Below are 20,728 nucleotides of genomic sequence, written 5' to 3'. Positions count from 1 at the left end.
GGGGGGGGGAGTCGGAGAATTGAGACAAACAAAATAAGACTCTTGGCATCCCACGGGGCTGGTGTGGACGACCTCAAGGTACTAACGACCTCACTAAAAGTTAACTGTGACGACCAGCTTGCCAAGGAGGCGGAGCGAGAGGGAGGGACAGGGAAAAAGAGAGGGAGAGAAGGGCCAACTCCTCGCCAAAACCTGTACATCACGGTCGACGAACCTAGCCCCGGGTTGTGCGATTTACGACCTTACGACGCGGCGAGAAGGAAAACTCGGAGGGAGTCGAGTCACTTTCTCGCCCCTTCGACTCTTCATCAATTAGGCGAGGACGGACAGTAAAACAAAGGGGTCATGAATGGTGATTTGTTTCCCCGTGCTTGTTCAGGGCCAGGGGAGGCAGGGAAGAAGTGGGGAGGAGGGAGAAGGTGTGAAGGAGGAGGGAGAAGGGGTGAGGAAGGAGGCTGAATGGTGAGGGAGGAGGGAGAAGAGGTGAGGGAGGAGGGAGAAGGGTGAGGGAGGAGGGAGAAGAGGTGAGGGAGGAGGGGAGAAGAGGTAGAGGCGGAAGAAGGGGAAAGTGGAGAGGGGAGGGAGAAGGGGTGAGGGAGGAGGGAGAAGAGGTGAGGGAGGAGGGAGAAGAGGTGAGGGAGGAGGGAGAAGAGGTGAGGGAGGAGGGAGAAGAGGTGAGGGAGGAGGGAGAAGAGGTGAGGGAGGAGGGAGAAGAGGTGAGGGAGGAGGGAGAAGAGGTGAGGGAGGAGGGAGAAGAGGTGAGGGAGGAGGGAGAAGAGGTGAGGGAGGAGGGAGAAGAGGTGAGGGAGGAGGGAGAAGAGGTGAGGGAGGAGGGAGAAGAGGTGAGGGAGGAGGGAGAAGAGGAGAGGGAGGAGGAAGAGGTGAGAGAGGAGGAAGAGGTGAGAGAGGAGGAAGAGGTGAGAGAGGAAGGAAGAGGTGAGAGAGGAGGAAGAGGTGAGAGAGGAGGAAGAGGTGAGAGAGGAGGAAGAGGTGAGAGAGGAGGAAGAGGTGAGAGAGGAGGAAGAGGTGAGAGAGGAGGAAGAGGTGAGAGAGGAGGAAGAGGTGAGAGAGGAGGAAGAGGTGAGAGAGGAGGAAGAGGTGAGGGAGGAGGAAGAGGTGAGGGAGGAGGAAGAGGGGAGAGAGGAGGAAGAGGTGAGAGAGGAGGAAGAGGTGAGAGAGGAGGAAGAGGAGAGAGAGGAGGGAGAGGTGAGAGAGGTGAGAGAGGAGGAAGAGGTGAGAGAGGAGGAAGAGGTGAGAGAGGAGGAAGAGGTGAGAGAGGAGGGAGAGGTGAGAGAGGAGGGAGAAAGGGTGAGGTAGGAGGCTGAAGGGTGAGGGAGGAGGGAGAAGAGGTGAGGGAGGAGGGAGAAGAGGTGAGGGAGGAGGGAGAAGAGGTGAGGGAGGAGGGAGAAGAGGTGAGGGAGGAGGGAGAAGAGGTGAGGGAGGAGGGAGAAGAGGTGAGGGAGGAGGGAGAAGGAGGTGGGAGAGGAGGGAGAAGGAGGTGGGGGAGGAGAGAGAAGGAGGTGGAAGAGGTGGGAGAAGAGGTAGGGGAAGGAGGAGGGAGAAGGAGATGGGGGAGGAGGGAGAAGGAGGGGGGGAGGGAAGAGGGGAAAGGAGGGAGAGGAAGGGAAGTACAGAGATGAGAGAGTGAGCGAAAGGAGGGAGGGAGGGGGGGAGGCGGAAAAGAATGAAGGAGGGAAAGAGGGAGGGAAAGAGGGAGGAAAAGAGGTAAGGAGGAAAGATGATGGGAGGAGGAAGGGAAGGAAATAGGGAGAGGGGGGAAGAAGGGAAGATGAAAGGAGGAAAGGAAGGAGGGAGGGAGAGGAAGATGGATAGGAAGAGGGAGGGAGGGAGGGGGACCAGGGAGAGATAGAGAGGAAGGAGATAAAACAAGAGACATACGGAACAATAGAGGGTTGATAATTGAAGAAAGGAAACGTGAAGCGAGAGAGAGAGAGAGTGAGAAGCCAGGGCGTGCGGCTGTAGTCAATACCGGCCCGGCGGGAGCACCACTAAACAGTATATACGTCCTTTGTGTTGTTACCTCAGTGGATGGCGTTGCTCTGCGCTCTCGCACTCGCTCTTACCCCTTATTCTCCCTCCTTGTGCAGTGCTAGATCGACCCACTGGTTGATTGTTTGTTGTAATTAAGTTACAAGTCAAATGGCGCAAGCAGCATGATATATGATCCTTCAACAAGTCCCATTAACTATAAATAAGAACACCATGAAAACATTCGAGATTAAACGCAAAGCGGCTCATCGCAGACAAGTGTTTAAACTACGTTTGGTGCCAGTGGCTTAAGCATCCTCGTTATGTTAGGAGTGATTTCATTATTGACCCCACAACCACTCACATAAAGCGCTCACATCAATGAGATATATAGTTAATATTAGTAAATATTCCTCAAACATAAAAGCATGTGATAAACCCGGTCTCCCGCATCCCAATCTCACCGACGGTGGAGCAGCGTACACTCCGCCCTCGCTTTCTGACGGCATTTCATCGCGAGGGAAAGATGTATTCTTCCCATCAAATGCTTAGTTGCATTAGACGATACTCCACATATTGCACTATGGAACATGTATTGCCATGGCCTCTTCACTTGAAATGGACTTCCATTGCTGCTGTAATGGATGTTCTGGCAAGCATTTACGCACAGAAACACATTCCTCTCTCCCTCTACCTCAGTTTCCTCTCCCGCGAGCACTTTGTCTGCCTACTTGTTTCTCTCTCCTTCCTCTCCCTATATCTCTCTCCCCGTCACTTTCGTTCCTCTTCGTGCTCGCTCTCTCTCTTAATATACTATATACTATATATATATATATATATATATAGATATATGTATCAATCTGCTGATATATCTGTAATGTTTTGTAATGGATATGTGAGCCTAAAGAGGGACTAAGATGGAGGTGAGGATAACCTATGTCATCTCATCCTTTTGAGATGTAAGTAACCACTTGTCTCAATAAATTTGCCTGAGCCAAAGTCTCACTATACCTAAATGTGTGCATCTGTCTGTTTGCCTCCCGAAGATACTCCAAAACAAGTTCCACCTCCCCCCCTCCCCTACCCCCCCTCCCCTACCCCTACACCCCCGCTAACACGCCGAGTGACGCAGATCCACAAACACTTCAATGTAAACAGACTCGCTTCCCTTCCCTTGCCTTACCTTCCTCCCTCGCCTTCGCTTCGACACATTTGGACGCTAAGCCGATGTGTTGCTGATTCACGGCCGCCCACGTAACTCTAAAAAATATTCACATTCCGAAGTGATACACGATAGGTGAGTGAACTTTGAATATTCTATGTAGTGCTGCGGGCGACACAGAGACACGCATGATATATACACAGGGCGATGGGTTAACCTAAACGGTGTCACAAGGTAAATCTAACATCGTAACGTTTGTGTTTGTGCATTTGTGTTTGTGTGTGTGAGTGCGAGCGAGCGCATGCGTGCACGCCCGCGCAAAAGGTAAAAAGAAAAGTAGAAAGAACAGAAAGTGCCAAAGATAGAGAAAATAAACACAGTGTTTACGCGTGCATGTGCCTGTAGTCCTATCCGCAACGGCCTACCCAAATCCCTCACCTGACATGACTAACATTTCAATAAACTGTCCTATCCGTCTACACAACATTTCGCCTCGGTCACAACGGGGTGGAAAATGCCGTGGACGCCGTGGCCTGAAATACTGCCCAACCTATCAGCTTCTTTAAAGGGAATTGGGCTTAACACTGCATCCAGTTCGTCGAGTGGCGAGCGTCAAAGTCAAACAACAAGGGTCTAATATATTCCTATAGGAAGAAGGGCGTACATTAATTCAGTATAATAAATGTTATCAATAAAAAGAATAGAGGAAGACAAAAAAAATATCATAGTGTTTTTCTTTGTGATTGTAGGGAAAGGTAACTTTATTTTATTTACTTTTTATTTATCATCATTTTGTAGCAAGAAAATTACTATTGTGCGGTAAATATTTCCTTGTTGAGAACGTTAACCAATTCAATGGAACGCTCGGGTAAAACTATGATGCCATATATCAAAGAGAAAATGAAATATTCCTGTACCTAAAATATAAAATATCACAACGCAAATAATTCAGCACTTACTGGTAACAACGGCATGCGATTAGGTCGTTTTTTTTTAAAGCATTTCTTGTAACTTACGATACAAGCGAACAATTTCGTGCAATTTACCCATCATTAGCAATATTTTACGTACCTCCGGACATATCACATGATCTACAACTTGTCTTTTAACAATTTCTCAACTTTTGCTTGCGGCTTTTCCGCATGACCTACTTCAACTTGCGAATTTCATAAAAAAATAGAAATTGAAGACGAAAAAAATTCCACTCATTCACTCCATCCACAATATCAGTCGAGGAAAAAATGAATTAAACGTCATCTTAACTAACGACAGTTACACCATTAACATCACAATGAATCACCAAACTAACAGATCAAGTACATATATCAGATAAACAAAAATAAACCACAGGCACGTGAAAGTTATGGAGAAATAACAGACCACAGGAAACACTAAATACAAGACAAGGATTCACCAAGTCGAGGTGCCAGTTGGTGGGGATGAGTGTGTGTGTGTGTGTGGGGGGGGGGGGTTGCTACATTACAACACTGCCGTGTAAATAGCAGACCCAGTTTAATATTTGACTTTATGAGTGCTTATTTTGCGTGAGGCAAGAAATAAAGAAATGGCATTATGCAACCGTCAACATACCTACTATTCATGCGAAGCAAGATAAATACGAACCTAATACAGACATTCTTCTTATCCTCTCACCTCCACCTCTCTTATTCTTTGCGCTCTGTGTTTCTCTTACTCTCTCTCTCACACACACAAAAACACGTACCTATAATGCACACTCAATCAGTCACACCAGCCCCCATGAACAAGCCCATCTGCAAGTCGTCAGTTTAAGGAATAATTTGCGAGATAAAGACTTCAAAGCGCCAGGTAATTAGGGTCGGCAGTTCCACAGTGCGGCCTTGAACCAGCTGCTCCCACTCCTCCCCCCTTCCCCATGCCTCTCTGCCCCCCTGCCCCCGCCTTCATAAGCTGTGAGCGCCTTTATGACAATTCAATTAGCGTAAACCCTCACGGAGTTGAGCAGCGTTGGTGAATTACAGGCTTGTATTCAGGGCGTCGAGTGGGACATTCCCGCGTCTACGGACCTCGCGCTTAGCTTAATGGCACGCTCGCATCAGGTGAGGGAAGGGGGGAGAGGGTGGAGAGAAGGGTGGCCTTAATGCTTTCCTGTCGGGTGCTTCTTGTTTCTATCTCTCTCTTTGGGAGGAGGTGGATATTTCGCATATTTTTTTTACTTTCTTTTTAACTCTTAGACTCAAGTTCTCCTGCTCAGTATCTCTCCCTATTTTCCTGTTTCTCGGACTCGGTTGATAAATTATCTCTCACACACACAAACGTAGATAATCACCCCCCCCCTCCTATTATAACATAGGTTCTCATCATCTCCGAAATCGATGGCACACACGTCAGGATAAACGGTCTTGTAATAACGACGGACCTTCCTCTTGACCCTCCCTCCACCCCACCCACGTCCCCTATCCCCCATCTCCTAAATTCCTCTTCCGCTCCCTGTTAAACTCTCTCCATTGCTCTCTCTCAGCCCCCTGCTACACTCCATCCCTTGTTTCCTCTTCTCATCTCCTTGTCATACTCCCTTCCCTTCCCCTATTTTAGCCCCCTGCCCCGCTCTGCATCGTCTAATAGGTGAATAAGGACGCTCCTTCTCAAGCCGTCTGACGTACTTATAACATGAATGGCTGGCCTGGCGGGCGGTAGCTCTGGACCGCTGTGTTGACGGCACAAAAATTCATATCTTCAGAATCTCGGATGTTTTGACCCCTATCCTACCCTCTCGCCTCGGCTCCATATCCATATCCTTCTCTTCTCCATTCTCCTACCACTCCTTTACCCTTGCCACTTTTCTTCCCCTTCCGTCCTCCTTGCTTCCCTTCGTCCTCCTACTTTCCTTTCCTTCTTTTGCCAACACTATATGTCCTTCTTTATCTTCCCTGTCCCTCCTTTTCCCTTGCCAACCTGAACCCCTTCTCCCTCCTCCCCTTCATTTTCCTCCAGGAAAATGAAGGGGATATTTCATATCCCTTCCTATCCTACCCCCCTTCCTCCCAATATTCTTTTCTTCCCCCTAACCTTCTCTCTTTCCTCCACTCTTTCCCTCCTACCTCCTAACCTTCCCTTCCCCTTACCACCAGCCCCCCCCGCCCTCCCCTCCTGCCTTTCCCCTTCTCCACTCCCTTCCCCCCTCATGGATAGCGATCTCCTTTGAGCGGAGCCTTAATAAGAGCGGCCGTATTCAAGATGCGAGCTACAGGGCAGATATTTAGAAGCAAAAGAGGAAACGTTTACCAGAGTCCAACATCAAAGAAGGGGCTTTGAAGAGAGAGTGTATCTGAGGTGATTTTATTCAAACTTATCTATTTATTTATTTATTCATTCATCAATTCATCAACTCGAGTGAGGATATTACTTACTGGTGTGAGTTCGAAATAAAATATAGGTTATATTGTCGTCATTCTGAAATGATCTCTAAATGCCTAAGTAAATAAGCAAACCAGAACCGCGCTCGTGTGCATGTTTGTGCCTGCGAGTGCGTGTTCGCATGAGTACGAGTGTCGTGTGCAACATATCAAGAAAATGCCTAGCGCTAAGCAACGTTCACTCGTTTAACAGTTGTGTCAAAACAACCCGTGTCGTCATCGTTATGTCTGGCTGGAGATGCGGTATGAGAGCACGTCCCTGTTGATGCACCGTGCAGCGCAGGGCACTTGCAACCACCGGCTGGCCTGGTGTCCGACTCCATATTCAAGAAGTGAACTGATAAAAGCGCATGGGACAGGCCAGCAGTGCCCATTCGGCCAATATGATGTTGCTTTGCGAAGGAATGTCGCCGCACAAATATCCGGTTACGTGGCAGTGTTGCAAATGGGAGAAAGAATGCCACTGCAAGCGAATTCCAACATCAGATAACAAGGCGCAGGGGCTTCCCTTCACACGCCCCTTAACAAGCCACTTCGCCGCCGAAAGAGCTCGCGCATAACACGCCAATCAACAGATGAAAGGAAACTATAAGAGCGAGGACAAGGGGACATGATCTGGAGGAATCTTTCGCAATGGAGATACTGAAGGCTGAGAAGAAGAGGAGAGAAAGGGGAGGATAAAAGGGAGGGGAAGGAAGGGGGGGAAGAGAGGGGAGGAGGAAGATGAATAAGGGAGGGGAAAAGGGAGAATGAATATTGGAGGGTAGGAAAGGGGAATTCGAGAAGAGGGTTGAGACGGAGGAGGATGAATAGAGAAGTGGTAAAAGAGGGAAGAGGGGGAGGGGGTTAGGAAGAGGAATAGGGGATGAGAAAAGGGGGAGCAAGATGAGAAGCTATAGGGGAGGGGAAAAGGGGGGGGGTGCAGGAGGAGGACGAGCAAGAAGGAAAGAGAAGGGAGGGAGAGGAGGAAAGAAGACGGGAGGAGGGAGAGGGGAGAGGGAGGCACAGGGTCACTAGGTGTAGGAATGTGACCAATGTGCACTTTCTCTGACCTTCCCGAGAATGAGCCAATCGCGACCTGGTGCCGGGGTTGGATTACGGCGCTTCCAGGAATGCCGAGAATGCAACTTCATTAAAATGCGCGAGATTGAAATGATTGCAGCGACGGGGTGGGGGGAGAGGGAGGAAGAAGGGAAGAAGGTGAGAGGGAGAGGAGCCCAGAGGGAGGAAGAAGGGTAGAAGGTGAGAGGGAGAGGAGGCGAGAGGGCGGTATGAGTGATCGTCATGTACAAAGCGGTCGTCTCAGGGGACGTTCACACCCAACCATTGCAATTGCAGCGGATCCGACGCAGCGCAGGCGTTTCTGGCCAAACTTTCCCTGGCGCGGGGCGGGTCAAGTCATAGGTCGGAGGTGACGCCAGAAACTTGATGGAGGGGAGGGGGGGGGGTAAGAGAAGGTGTACGGGAGTGTGTGGAGGGTGCGAAGTTATCACTAAGATAATTTTTTGTATTCTGTGGTGGTGAAAGAGGAAAAAGAGAGAGGAAAAGAAAAAGAAAGAAATCGAGTAATGTGTATGATTGTATCTTTATACCTGTCTGTGTATCTATCTCCATAATTATCTACATGTATGCATGTATACGGAGATATACAGACTGTCACAGAGAGATAAGAGAGAGAGAGAGGACTTGCAATTCCCTCCCTCAGCCCTCTCGCAGTCCCTTTTGAAAACACACTCCCCTCATTCAATAACTCAACATTCACATTGAAACACCTCCCGTATTCTAATACTCTTATCTCCAGCTCCGCTCGCATTTCACGCTTTGACTTCACTCTTTCATCTAGTAAAACCGGTAGTCCGGGTACTGCGAGAGACAAAACCCAACCAGGGCTACCGCCATTTTGCTAATGAACGAAGCACAAAAGCTATAAACAATGGTAGCCTGGCTTCCGCCCTGCGCTCCCTCCGCAACTCCCGTCTTCACTCATACAAGGCATACCAACCGCTGCCTTTCTCATTACGGTATAGCAAGCCAATCTTTTCGATATGTAAACGCTTTCAGGTCTATGCATACGCACGCAAGCACGCGCGCGCATATGCATACACACGCACAAATATACAGACACACTTGTGTGTGTGTATGTATATGTATATATATATATATGTGTGTGTGTGTGTTTGTTTGTGTGGCGTTTATATGAATATATATTTTACATATACTAATTATATCTACATCTATCTATCTATCTATATATACATATATGTGTATATGTGTGTGCGTGTATGTATGTGTATACAAGCATACACAAGCACACAAACACATACATACATACATACATATATATACATACATACATGCATACTTATACATATACATATACATATACAAATACATACACATACACACACATATAAATATATATATATATGCATGTATATATATATATATATATATATATATATATATATATATATTATATAAATGTATATATGCACAATATAAATGTACATATATATACATATATAAATAAATAAATAAATAAATATATGCATGTGTGTGTATATCTACATGTCTATATTTATCTACACAAACATCAACTTATATCTATATCTACATATATATCTACACACACATATATATGAGAGAGAGAGAAAACGAGTAATAGAGTACCGATTCACCGACTGCGCCTAGCCCGCTGCTCGGCCCCCACCAACGCGACACGAGGGGAAATCCGTGAAAATTCGGCGATCGGTCGTTATTCGGATCCTCTCGAATCGCCGGGACCACGACACAAGATCGGTAACGGCCTCGCTGGAGATTTAATTATCACGTCTGAGTGATTCGAAACGCTGTCTCTTTGTCGACACATGGAAGGAGGATCCCGAAAATTCTTTGATTTTCTTAAACGATTAAAAAGGATTGATATCTAGATAGATGGAGAGAGAGAGGCATGTAGAGATGGATTAATAGAGAGACATTTCTAGAGAGAGACATTTCTAGATAGAGGTAGAGACACAAATATAGAGAGACACATAAATAGAGATAGATATAGAGAGAGACATATAGATAGAGGTAGAGACACAAATATAGAGAGACACATAAATAGAGATAGATATAGACATATATAATTATACATATACATATACATATAGAGAGAGAGTGAGAGAGAATGAGATAAAGATAGATAGAGAGAATCAAAAAGGCCCCCTATATCCCCTTGTGAAGCCGTCAGTGAGTCACGTCGTCCACTGGCTCCGGCCGTCGCGTGACGAGGCAAGAGGACGCAACACGGAATTTGCAGTCGCCTTTGATACTCGCAAGATGTTGATGTCGAGCCAAAGCATAATGGCAACAATCACGAATCAAATTTGAGGCAATAAGGGACCATTAATTTAATTGCCTCTCTCCGGTTTTCCATCAACACTCGCAGGGCAATTTGCAACTTGTCCAATGCGTCTCCCTTGCAGAGCCCGGATGCCGCCGCTCGCCATTCTTCACCAGATGAGTTTGTTTAGCTCATGTATGTTGCATGTTGAGTCCTCTTGCTCGCTGGTGCAACCTGCAACCTGCACCCTGCCATCCGAAAATTATGCAAACATTTTAGAAGCGCCATGGAAACCGCATTCAAGTTAAATTAACATACAGTATACATATGCAATTCTGTACATTTTACATTGCAAATGAAAATGGAAAGAAGAAATTTCTAATACTCGGGAAAAAGCCATTTCCCAATTGTATACGAGTTTGCTTTGCCGCCGATCTATACGAGTTGATTCAAAGCGCAACAAACGTTTCAGAGAACCGTTCCCAAAGGCTGTTGCAACGCCAAAAAACATAAATCCCCCTTAACACAGTTGTAACGCCAACCCAAAAATTACGCTCGCAGTAAAACAATGGCCTCGACCTCTCTGTCTCATCAGCGCTTTTATTTAGACTCGCGGCGGCGTAACCCTCCAACTTTCCCGACACAGGAAACTCGCACTTGTTGACCGAGCCGCACCCGAACACCGGCAGAATAATAACCCTGCAACTGCAATGCAACTCCGCGCCGTTCTGTGCAGCGGCCGTTCCTGGCGCGGGACCTTCGCGTCCGTCGCATCCAGAGATGAAGTCCTTGCTTCTTACCGTCGGCGCGATGCAAATGCCGCGGCTAGAAAGAGGCCAAGACACGCCCGGTGGCAAGAGACAGCCCGGCCGCCATTTATCAAGAGATGGAATTGCTTTCGCCATCGCCTTCTGCCATGAATAACGGCGACACCTTCTCTCTGTTAGTGTCACAAAGGGGATTTAGGGGAAATAGATACGCTGATATTAGAATAACGAGAAAAATAAATTTATTGGACGCGACGACTCTGTAAGACTCAATCTTTCGACGCGGGAGGAATTCAAGACGACGCTTGCTCTTTCTTGTCCGTCTTTCACTCGCCGGGTGTTCGTTCTCCTTCCCCTCCTTTTCTCTCTCTTTCTCTCGATTGTCTTGCTCAACTCTACGTTTATGCAATCTTCTTTCCCGATATTAAAAATAGATATCAGTTCATGATTGATCTTTTATTCTCTTTCACTATGAGTTAAGAATACCCATTAAGAGTGTTTGGGTTGGGAAGACATGGGAGTTTATAAACAATGAACATCATGTATCGGACAACACTAGACATCCTTTTTGCCCATGGTGTTCAAACGCCCACCCGAACCCACACTCACACCTGCACCCACACCTTCACCCACAAGCATCTGGCTTCTCACGCTCAGAAGAAATAAAAATAACATAATACTTAAACAAACACTAACGCTACACCTGCGCGCAAGTGAATGCAAGACTCGGATGCAAAGTCCATCATCACGAGCGCATAATTATAAGCATAAGCTTCTCGTTAGCCCCGCACTGGGCAGTCGCCGCGCCATTAATCATACGCGTCAATAAACAGGTCATCTCAGCAGGCGGGCGGGCAGGAAAGCAGACAGGTAGGTAGACGAGCTGGAAGCTGGCGGGAAAGCAGATGAGCAACTAAACAAACAGATAAGCAGGAGAGCAAGCAGGTGTGTAGGTAAAAAAAAAAACAAGTAGATATCTTAGTAGGTAAGCAGGCTGACAAGCTAAGAAGCAGGCAGGGATGCGGACTAGTAAACAGAGAGGTAGAGAAATAAGAGGTCACGCTGATAAACTGATATACAAGCAGGAAATCAAGGAATCTTGCATTAAAGCTACAATATGCAGAACGACAAGCAGGCAAACAAGCAAGCAAGCTAATAACGAAACGTCAGGTAGGTCAAAACCCTAACATGCTTAACACACACACACTGCTACAGCCAGCAAGTCTCTATGTCCCCTCCTCTCATGCGTGAATTCGGGTCATGCACGTTCACTTTTGCAACGACAAGATAAGAGGACACCAGGAAAGCAAAGCCTGACACCCCCCACTCCCTGTCCCTCCCTTACCCCGGCAATCCCCCCCCCCCCCCCCAACATGTTCACTTAATTGCTTGGGAAACTTTGCTTGCGAGGAAGAGGGGGACCCAAGGGTGAAGAGAATCTTGGAGACATATACTTAAGATTTTAGATGAAAGTGTGTAAGATATGGAGGAAAGCAGGAGGGAGGGAGGGAGGGAACGAAAAATGAGGAAGGAAAGGGGGAGAGACATGTAACAAAAAGACAGAAAGACAAGACATGGAGAAAGAGAGAGAGAGAGAGAGAGAGAGATAGGAAGGGATAGGGAGAAAGAGAGAGAGAGGAGGGAAACGAAAGATTAAAGAGAAAGAGAAACAAGAGATTATGAGCTAGAAAGGAGAGAACCGAGAAAAAAATAGGAAAGAGAGAAGGAAAAAGAGTAAACGGAGAGAAAGAGAGATCAATGCAAACGGTAAATCGGTTCTAATTAGAAGTCTGCGGTAACCTTAGTTCCGTCTGACGCAATCTGTGACGCAGTGTGACGTCATGCACCTGCTCATGCTCAGATACTTGGCATTACATTGTCCATCAAGAAAAAAAACGTATGCAAATGACGCTTCAAAAATCTTGCCACGACATCAGAACGTGACCATTCATGCAAGTCGAGGCGCCGATTACCTATTAAAAAATCAATATACTCTGACAACAGAGGAAAATCCATGAGGAATATCATCAGAATAAACGTATTCAAACATCCACGTATCTCTAACCATTCATGCACACACAAATATACCCACACACACACGCACACAAACGATATAAGGATAGCTTTTTCCCTACCTACGTACTCAATATCAGATTATATATATATATATATATATATATATATATATATATATATATATATATACATATATATTACAACAAAACACGTTAACGCGCTTTACGGAGTGCCAAGAGAGCCCGTGTCAGTCTTCAAGGCAGCCTCTCTGTCCCTCCGTCTGTTTTCGAGTAAGCGCGCACGACAAACAACGCGCTTTCTAAAGAGCGAGTGCGTCAACTTCCATCAAAGGAGTGTGTTGGGTAGACGTAATGAGTGGCAGGCGAGAAAGTAATTCGCTCACACAGACACTCACACATACACCCACTCAACACACACTCATTTCGCACGAGCCGGAGAGACAAAAAGCTCAGGATTCACGTGCTCGAGATCCTGAGAGCGTTTTGCAACCGAGATGGAACTTCGGAGAAGGGGCGCCATGGAAGCCAAAGAGGAAGGGGAATCGAGACACATCAACAAGGGCCGAGGCTGAGAGGAGAGGCTGAGGAGTGGAGGAGTCGCGGGGCTGAGCATTTGATGAACAGAGGCAGGAAGGGAGAGAATAAAAGAAAGGGGAATATGGAAATATAGATGAGAGTATTGGAAAGAGACGGTTGGATATACATACATACATACATGTATGTATGTATATGTCTGTATATATGTATATATGTATGTATATGTATATATATATGTATGTATGTATATATATATATGTATATATATATATATATATATGCGCGCACACACACACGTGCACACGCACACATACACACGCACACACACACACACGCACACACACACACACACACACACACATATATATATATATATATATATATATATATATATATATATATATATATATATATAAAGAGACACATAAGAAAGTAACAAAGAAAATAGCAATGGTAATGAACCATTACGGCGAGGACAAAGTACCCGGCGAAAAGAAGAGAGGACCGGAGCAAGGAAGAGAAAAGGAAGAGACAGCGGTCCGTGAGATGCGCCAGGAAATCCCCCCACCCCCAACCCCCACGCCCCCACCCCCAACCCCCACGCCCCCACCATCGCCCGGGCATCTTTCGCAATCAACAACCCCCGAGACAAACAGCTATCGTAATAGCCGTCCCGCCCCTTATTAAGACAGGTGAACCTCCTCAGAACAGGTCCTCGTCTCCGGAAGCCCTCCTCCCTTACTCCTCTCCCCCCTCTTCCTTGCCGTCTCTTCGTTTCCCTCCCCTTAATCCCTCCCTCCTTCCCCCACACCCATCACGCCCTCCTTCCCTACGCTCCCCTCTCTTCCCCTTCCCCTTCTCCTTCACCACCTTCCCCCTCTCTTCAGCCTTATCGCAAGCCTATCTATCATTAGTTACAAATCGACCCCTTCGCTCTAATTAGCCGTGACGCTAACGGGCATGTCACGACCCGCTGTTGGCTCGCACCTCCCTCCTCCCTGCTCCTTTCTATCCCCCCACCCCACCCCGCCCTCACCCCTCTGCCTTCTCCCTACTCTCCATTCCCTCCTTTCTCCCAACTCTCCATTTCCTCCTCCATCTTCCTTCTTCCTTCCTCCCTACTTCCCATTCCCTCCTCCCTTCTTCTGCTCAAGTGGAGTTGTCTGGAAATAAGGGGCAAGCAGAGAGGACTAGTAAGAGGAGGAACTATTATTAGGATTAAGGCGATATAATAGGAGGATCTAATGAGAAATTAAGTATCAAGAGAAGGAGGAGACGGGGGAGGAGGAGGAGGAGGAGGAGGAAGAGATGAAAGAGAAGGAGAAAAAGACGGGGAGGAGGGAAGGAACTCAAGATGAAAAAATATAGTTTCATCTTCCGCTCAAAGATCTTATCAACCGCGCGGACTTAAAAAAGTAAATGATTAAGCAAACACAAAATTTAAATAAACACCATAAATCAACAAATACACATTTCTGAAGGCCGGCAATGAAAAAACAGGCCCCAAGAGGCGCACTGGGGAGGGAGGGAAAGAGAGAGTCGAGGCAGAGAGAGCGGGCGCCATGTTTACGACAACTCGAAGGCGCAAGAGTCACTTTTACTTAACGTGACTTGGCGTTTACTCCGGCGGGGCGTGCCTGTCGCTTATCATTACCGTGCCGCCTCCTAAGAGTGGGATTCAATATACTGATAACCTTGTCCGGATTTTCTGGCAGTCTGTCTGTCTAGATTTGATCGGACTGGGTACGAATGCACATACATGTATAAACATTAACACGCAAACACGTACAGGCTCACATAGGTTCAGGCATCCACACACACAAAAACACTTGCACACACACACACACACACACGAGCACCAATGCACTAACGCTGCCAAGCCTGAATCATCAAAATGCAAGCATGCATGAAAAATGAAAGTGGCAACTTGTGACAAATATCAAATGAGGCGCAGCAGATTCATGACGATACGCTGCACACTCTGCAACATTGCGAGACAAAAAAAAAAAAAAATCGCAAAAACTCGTCCGTTGAATTCGGCTTCACGAAAATGCACACGCGTGAACGAGGAGAAGGTAGCAAATACTGACACCGTTACAGTGCTCCACCTCCACCTCTTGAAACCATCATCATTCATGCCATGACAACCTTCTGGTCCGCACATCGCCACCTATCGAAACGTACCCAACGGGCGTTCCCGAGTGACGGGTACGTAAATGCGTGCAACCCCAAGCTTCGCCGAGGCCGCGGCAACATGATAAAGCCAACGCCAACCTCTAAACAGCGTCGTCTCGTGCCTTCGCGCCTCCGCCGACGGTGCGTCTTTACACTTACCATATATTCCCAGAAAAAAAAATCATACACGACTCTTTTTATATGTTTACTCTTCTCTTCAGACAAATTATTTCGGGATATTTCCCTATCATGTCAAAACAAAGAGCTACCACTCGCATACACAGCAGAATTCGACAATTCAAATAGAATGGAGACAAATAGTAGGAGATGGAAAATGAAGATCGAAAAAAGAAAAATGATGACAAAGAAGAAAATAAATGGATGTAATGGAAAAGAAAAACTTGGATCAAGCACCAAAAGAAATACGAGAGAGGGATAGAGAGAGAGAGAGAAAGAGAGCGAGAATAAAAAAAAGGTGAGATAGCGGCGCTGTTATCTGTCAGTCTACGCATGCTTCCGCCAAGCCATTGGAAGCGCACTGATTTGCATTCTCTTAATGGCTGCGACGACACAAACCCGCGTGTGTACGACCTCTCATTGCGACGCCATGAATATCTCAGCAGCGGAGTGAATAAGAACATGCAAATTACGAAACAAGAAGGTAATATCAATAACATGACCTGTGTAAATAGCCTGGTTGGTTGCGTAAACATACACGCTCACACACATACATACATAAATATACATAATTCAAGTGCACGCACGCACACACAAACACACATACACACAACCTATCCCACCCACCACCACCACAAAATATCCAACGACCCGCATGCAACAATAATGCTAACAAAAGTTTCAAAAATTACTAGCAACCGTCAACGGCGCGCCGACCCAATAACATTCAATAACGTCCAATTTCAATAACTATCGTTAATAAAAAGGGGAAAAATAGCGAGAGAGAGAGAGAGAGAGAGAGAGAGAGAGAGAGAGAGAGAGAGAGAGAGAGGGGGGGGGGGGAGAAGGGAGAGAGAGAGAGGGAGAAGGGAGAGATAGAGAAAATAGCGAGAGGGAGGGAGGAGGGAGAGAAGGAAGGAGGGGAGAGGGAGGGAGAAAGAAGAGGAGAGGGAGGGAGGAAGAAGGGGAGAGGGAGGAAGAAAGAAGGGGAGAGGGAGGGAGGAAGAAGGGGAGAGGGAGGAAGGGAGGAAGGGAGGGAGGGAAGAATGGAGATAGAGACGAAAGAGAGAGAAAGGGAAAATAAAATACTGAGAAAGTGAGAGAAAAAGATAAAGAGAGACAGAAAAAATGAAAGAGAAAGAGACGAGCATTCCGACACGGAAAATGGAAACCAGTAAATCACCACCCACTAAATAAAATGGAATGAAGGATAATTCAATCAACTCGGATCAAACGAAAGGGGTCATGCGAGAGAGATTAAAACGGAGTGAGGTCGATCAACAACACGAAGGGGGGGGGGGGGCTAGATGTGAGGTGGAAGAATGTGAGAAAGAGAGAGAATGAGAGAGAATGAGAGAGAGAGAGAATGAGAGAGAGAGAGAGAGAGAGAGAGAGAGAGAGAGAGAGAGAGAGAGAGAGGGGGGGGGGGGGGAGAGAAAGATAGAAAGAGAGAAAAAGAGAAAAGAGAAAGATAGAGAGAGAAAGAAAGGGAGAAAGAGAAAGAGAAAGAGAAAGAGAGAGAGGGAGGGAGAGTAAGAGAAAGAGGGGAGGGAGAGTAAGAGAAAGAGTGGAGGGAGAGTAAGAGAAAGAGGGGAGGGAGGGAGAGAGAGAGAGAGAGAGAGAGAGAGAGAGAGAGAGAGAGAGAGAGAGAGGGAGAGAGAGATTAAAATCAAGCAGCAGCTAAGTGAATAAAGCGCTCCCCGCTCCTCGCCCCACCATCGTCTCAAGCAATCCTCACGCAGCAGGGCTCGTCTCCAGGGAGCCGTTCGGGCGCGATTCAAGACACACTTCGCTTCGTTATCTCGTGGGTGATGAGGCGCGTTAAACCAATGGACGTTCCTCTCTAGCTGGGAGAGGAAAAATCCGAAAGACGTTACATCGAGTCAAAGCACAAAACTCTGGAACCCTGACGCTTTGGAGAATAAATAAAGTAAAAGATATGTATATACATATATATGTATATACAATATATATATATATATATATATATATATATATATATATATATATATATAGAGAGAGAGAGAGAGAGAGAGAGAGAGAGAGAGAGAGAGAGGGGGGGGGGGGAGAGAGAGAAAAGAAAAATACAAAGTGCCACCAACTTTCTTTTTTCAACTCATTCACAGTTACCAGCTCATGTGTGAGTGGAAGGGGGGGGGGTATTCATCTCAGCCTGTCTCCTCTAACTCGTTGAGCCCAATCAGCGTCCAATTCAACAGTCAAAATTCGCCATTGCAAAGCGGCGACGGAAGGACATTTCATTTTCTCGCTCTTTAAAAGCTTCCGCGTGTCAAATAAACTGAATTCGTCATCGGGTGACCATTGTGACGGCATTTCCCCTTGCAACCGAGTAAGCAGGATAACGCGCAGAGAGGAAGGGGAGACGGCAAGAGGGGACGAAGGAATGAGAGACGGAGAGAGGGGGTGGAAGAGAAGGGAGATGGTAAGACGGGGTGGAGGAAAAGAGAAGAATTAAGAAACGAGAAGAGTAATGAAAAGAGATAGAGATAGAGATAGATAGAGAGAGAAAGAGACAGAGAGAGAGAGAGAGAGAGAGACAGAGAGAGAAAGAGAGATAAAGAGAGAGAAAGAGAGAAGGGAAAGAGACAGACAGAGAGAGACACAGAGAGAGAGAGAGAGAGAGAGAGAGAGAGAGAGAGAGAGAGAGAGAGAGAGAGAGAGAGAGAGAGAGAGAGAGAGAGAGAGAGAGAGAGAGAGAGAGAGAGAGAGAGAGAGAGAAAAGAGAAAGAGATATATAGAGAGAGAACAAAGGCGGACAGAGAAAAGCCGCAGAACGCTACCTTTTAAGCAAGGGGGCTTACATACTAAAGCTTATTATTAAGAGGCGCGATGAATCAAGATCTCCTGGCCTGTTGCGCCCGCCCTTCGCGCACTACAATATAATTATCCCGAGTCAGCTACCAATTTCCCTGCCTTTTGACACGTGCACCTTGCCTGCCTGCTTGGGAATGGATAGAAAACATCAAAGTCTCCTAAGTGTCAGTCCGTTTGCCTTCGTGTTCAGGTAAATTAGACTGCCTGCTGACTGATTTGGGAGGGAGGGAGGGAGGGAAAGAAGGGACGGAGGGGAGGGAGAGAAGGGACGGAGGGGAGGGATAGAGGGAGGGAAGGAAGGGAGGGAAAGAAGGGACGGAGAGGAGGGAGAGAGGGAGGGAATGAAGGGAGGGAAGGGAGGGAAAGATGGGACGGAGAGGAGGGAGAGAGGGAAGGAAGGAAGGGGAGAGAGGGAAGGGAGAGAAAGAAGGGACGGAGAGGAGGGAGAGAGGGAGGGAAGGAAGAGCAGAATGTCGAAAGAGAGAGACGCTAACGAGATTGACCCCCGGTCGACGAAAATCCCAAGGAGACCGAAAGAGAAGACAGAACACAACAGTGCAAGAGAGTAAGGGGATGGGTTGGTAAGGGGGAGCGAGGAGGGGAGCGGAGGTTAAAAGTATGATAATGCAGCGTCCAAAGCCGTAGACGCCAAGACAACGGTACGATGTTAATTAGAAACTTTTGCTCGCTTCTCGGTCCCGCTAATGACCGGGCTCCGTCGATTGTGGAAATTCCCATTAAAGGAGGCGCGTTAGCGAGGCAGTTCGGGGGAATTAGCTGCTATGGCGAAGGGACACGGAGTATAAAACTAATAAATACAGCCATTATAAAAAAAGTATAGTGTGACGAAATAATAATTGAAAAAAAACACCTTAAAAGACAGTAAATAAATAAAGGAACCTCTATCCTCATCTATGTTCCTAATTATATAAACAAAACAACCACAAAAGAAAAATTACGTCTACAAATATATACATACTTTAAAAAACACATCTTTGTGCCAAAACAGTTACAAAACGATCGGAGCAATTAAAACAATTAAGAGAGAGAGATAGATAGAGAGAGAGAGAGAGAGAATAACCGAATCCCAAAACCAAGATAATAACCTCGAAATCCTGAGGAAATCTAACCTCACGGCGCGGAATCTTCAGCTCAACCTCCCAGACGCGAGTTTGACTTGGAGGAGAGACAAGAAGGACCTCAATGGGAACTTCTGTTTGCAATGCAATTTACATGGGAATGATTCGCTTTCAGAAGCCTTCGTATGAGCGCCGTGCTTGGGAGGGATATTATCCTTTATTCCTTTGTTACCCATTCTCCTCTTGTTATATTTCTTCTTTTTCTAATTCTTCTTCCAACTGTTTCTTGTTTCCGATTGTTTTTTTGTTCTTTTTTTTGTTCCTGCTTCTGACTTCTTTGTCTTTTCGTCTTTTGCTTGTTCTAGATTTTCATTCTTATTTTTTTTCTTTTTTTTTTACATTTTCTATCATCATAATCACCATTGGAATTGGTTCTTCCCTCTTCATTCTCATTCTCTTCTAACTCTCTTTTTCTATCAATTTTGTTCTTTTTACACTTCTTATCTTTCTTGTCACCATGAGAACCTCCCTCATTCCGCTCTCTCATCCCCATTTCTAGTCTTTTCACTATCTGTATCACCATCTGTGAACTATCACCATCCTGATCATCATTACCATTATCATCGTTATCATCACCAACACCACTGCCACCACGGTCAACATCACAACCATCACTCCCAACACCATCATCCATCAATCGCCAATCCTCATCATCATTGTTATCACCACCATCATCACCATTCCCATCGCTCTCATTCACCACCACCGGAAAACAATTCCTCGTGGCGCCAATTTTCTAAATTTGCTAATCATTACCGCGATTCGTTATCAGCGGAATAATAACGATAATGACACCATCAGCGACGGACAATCGGCACGCGACATCAACGGGAAATAAAAACGATATTTTCAAGTGATATCTGGATGCATTGGGGTGGGTGGGTGTTTGGGTGGGTGGGCGGGTGGGCGGGATGGGGCGGGGTGTCGGTAGATGGATGGATATGTGGATATGTGGATGAGTTGTGGAAGCGAGTTAGAGGATAGATAGAGAAACCATAAATAAATCGGACACACATACACATATATAGATACATAAATTCATACATACACATACACACAAAAGAAAATGAAAGAAGAAGAAGAAAGTGACAAGGACGAAGCAAGGGAGAGAGGAGAGGATCGAGGTCCTCTTTTCTATATGGGCTTGTCACTGCGGAGAAAGAAAATCGAGAAGAGAAGGCTTGGCAACTC

At 46.4% G+C, this 20,728-nt stretch overlaps 1 protein-coding gene across 3 annotated transcripts in view; it reads right to left on the bottom strand.

Moving 5' to 3' along the window:
* Positions 1–20,728, bottom strand: part of LOC122265341 (uncharacterized) — a 126,624-nt gene that overhangs the window by 105,641 nt on the left and 255 nt on the right. The gene's annotated exons all lie outside the window — the stretch shown is intronic.

The sequence above is a fragment of the Penaeus japonicus genome, unplaced genomic scaffold, assembly GCF_977035675.1.
Source record: "Penaeus japonicus unplaced genomic scaffold, GWHDUDI00000001_assembly GWHDUDI00000018, whole genome shotgun sequence".
NCBI lineage: Eukaryota > Metazoa > Arthropoda > Malacostraca > Decapoda > Penaeidae > Penaeus > Penaeus japonicus.
Note: the sequence above shows the minus strand (reverse complement) of the source record. Positions and strands in the feature narration are given on the sequence as shown.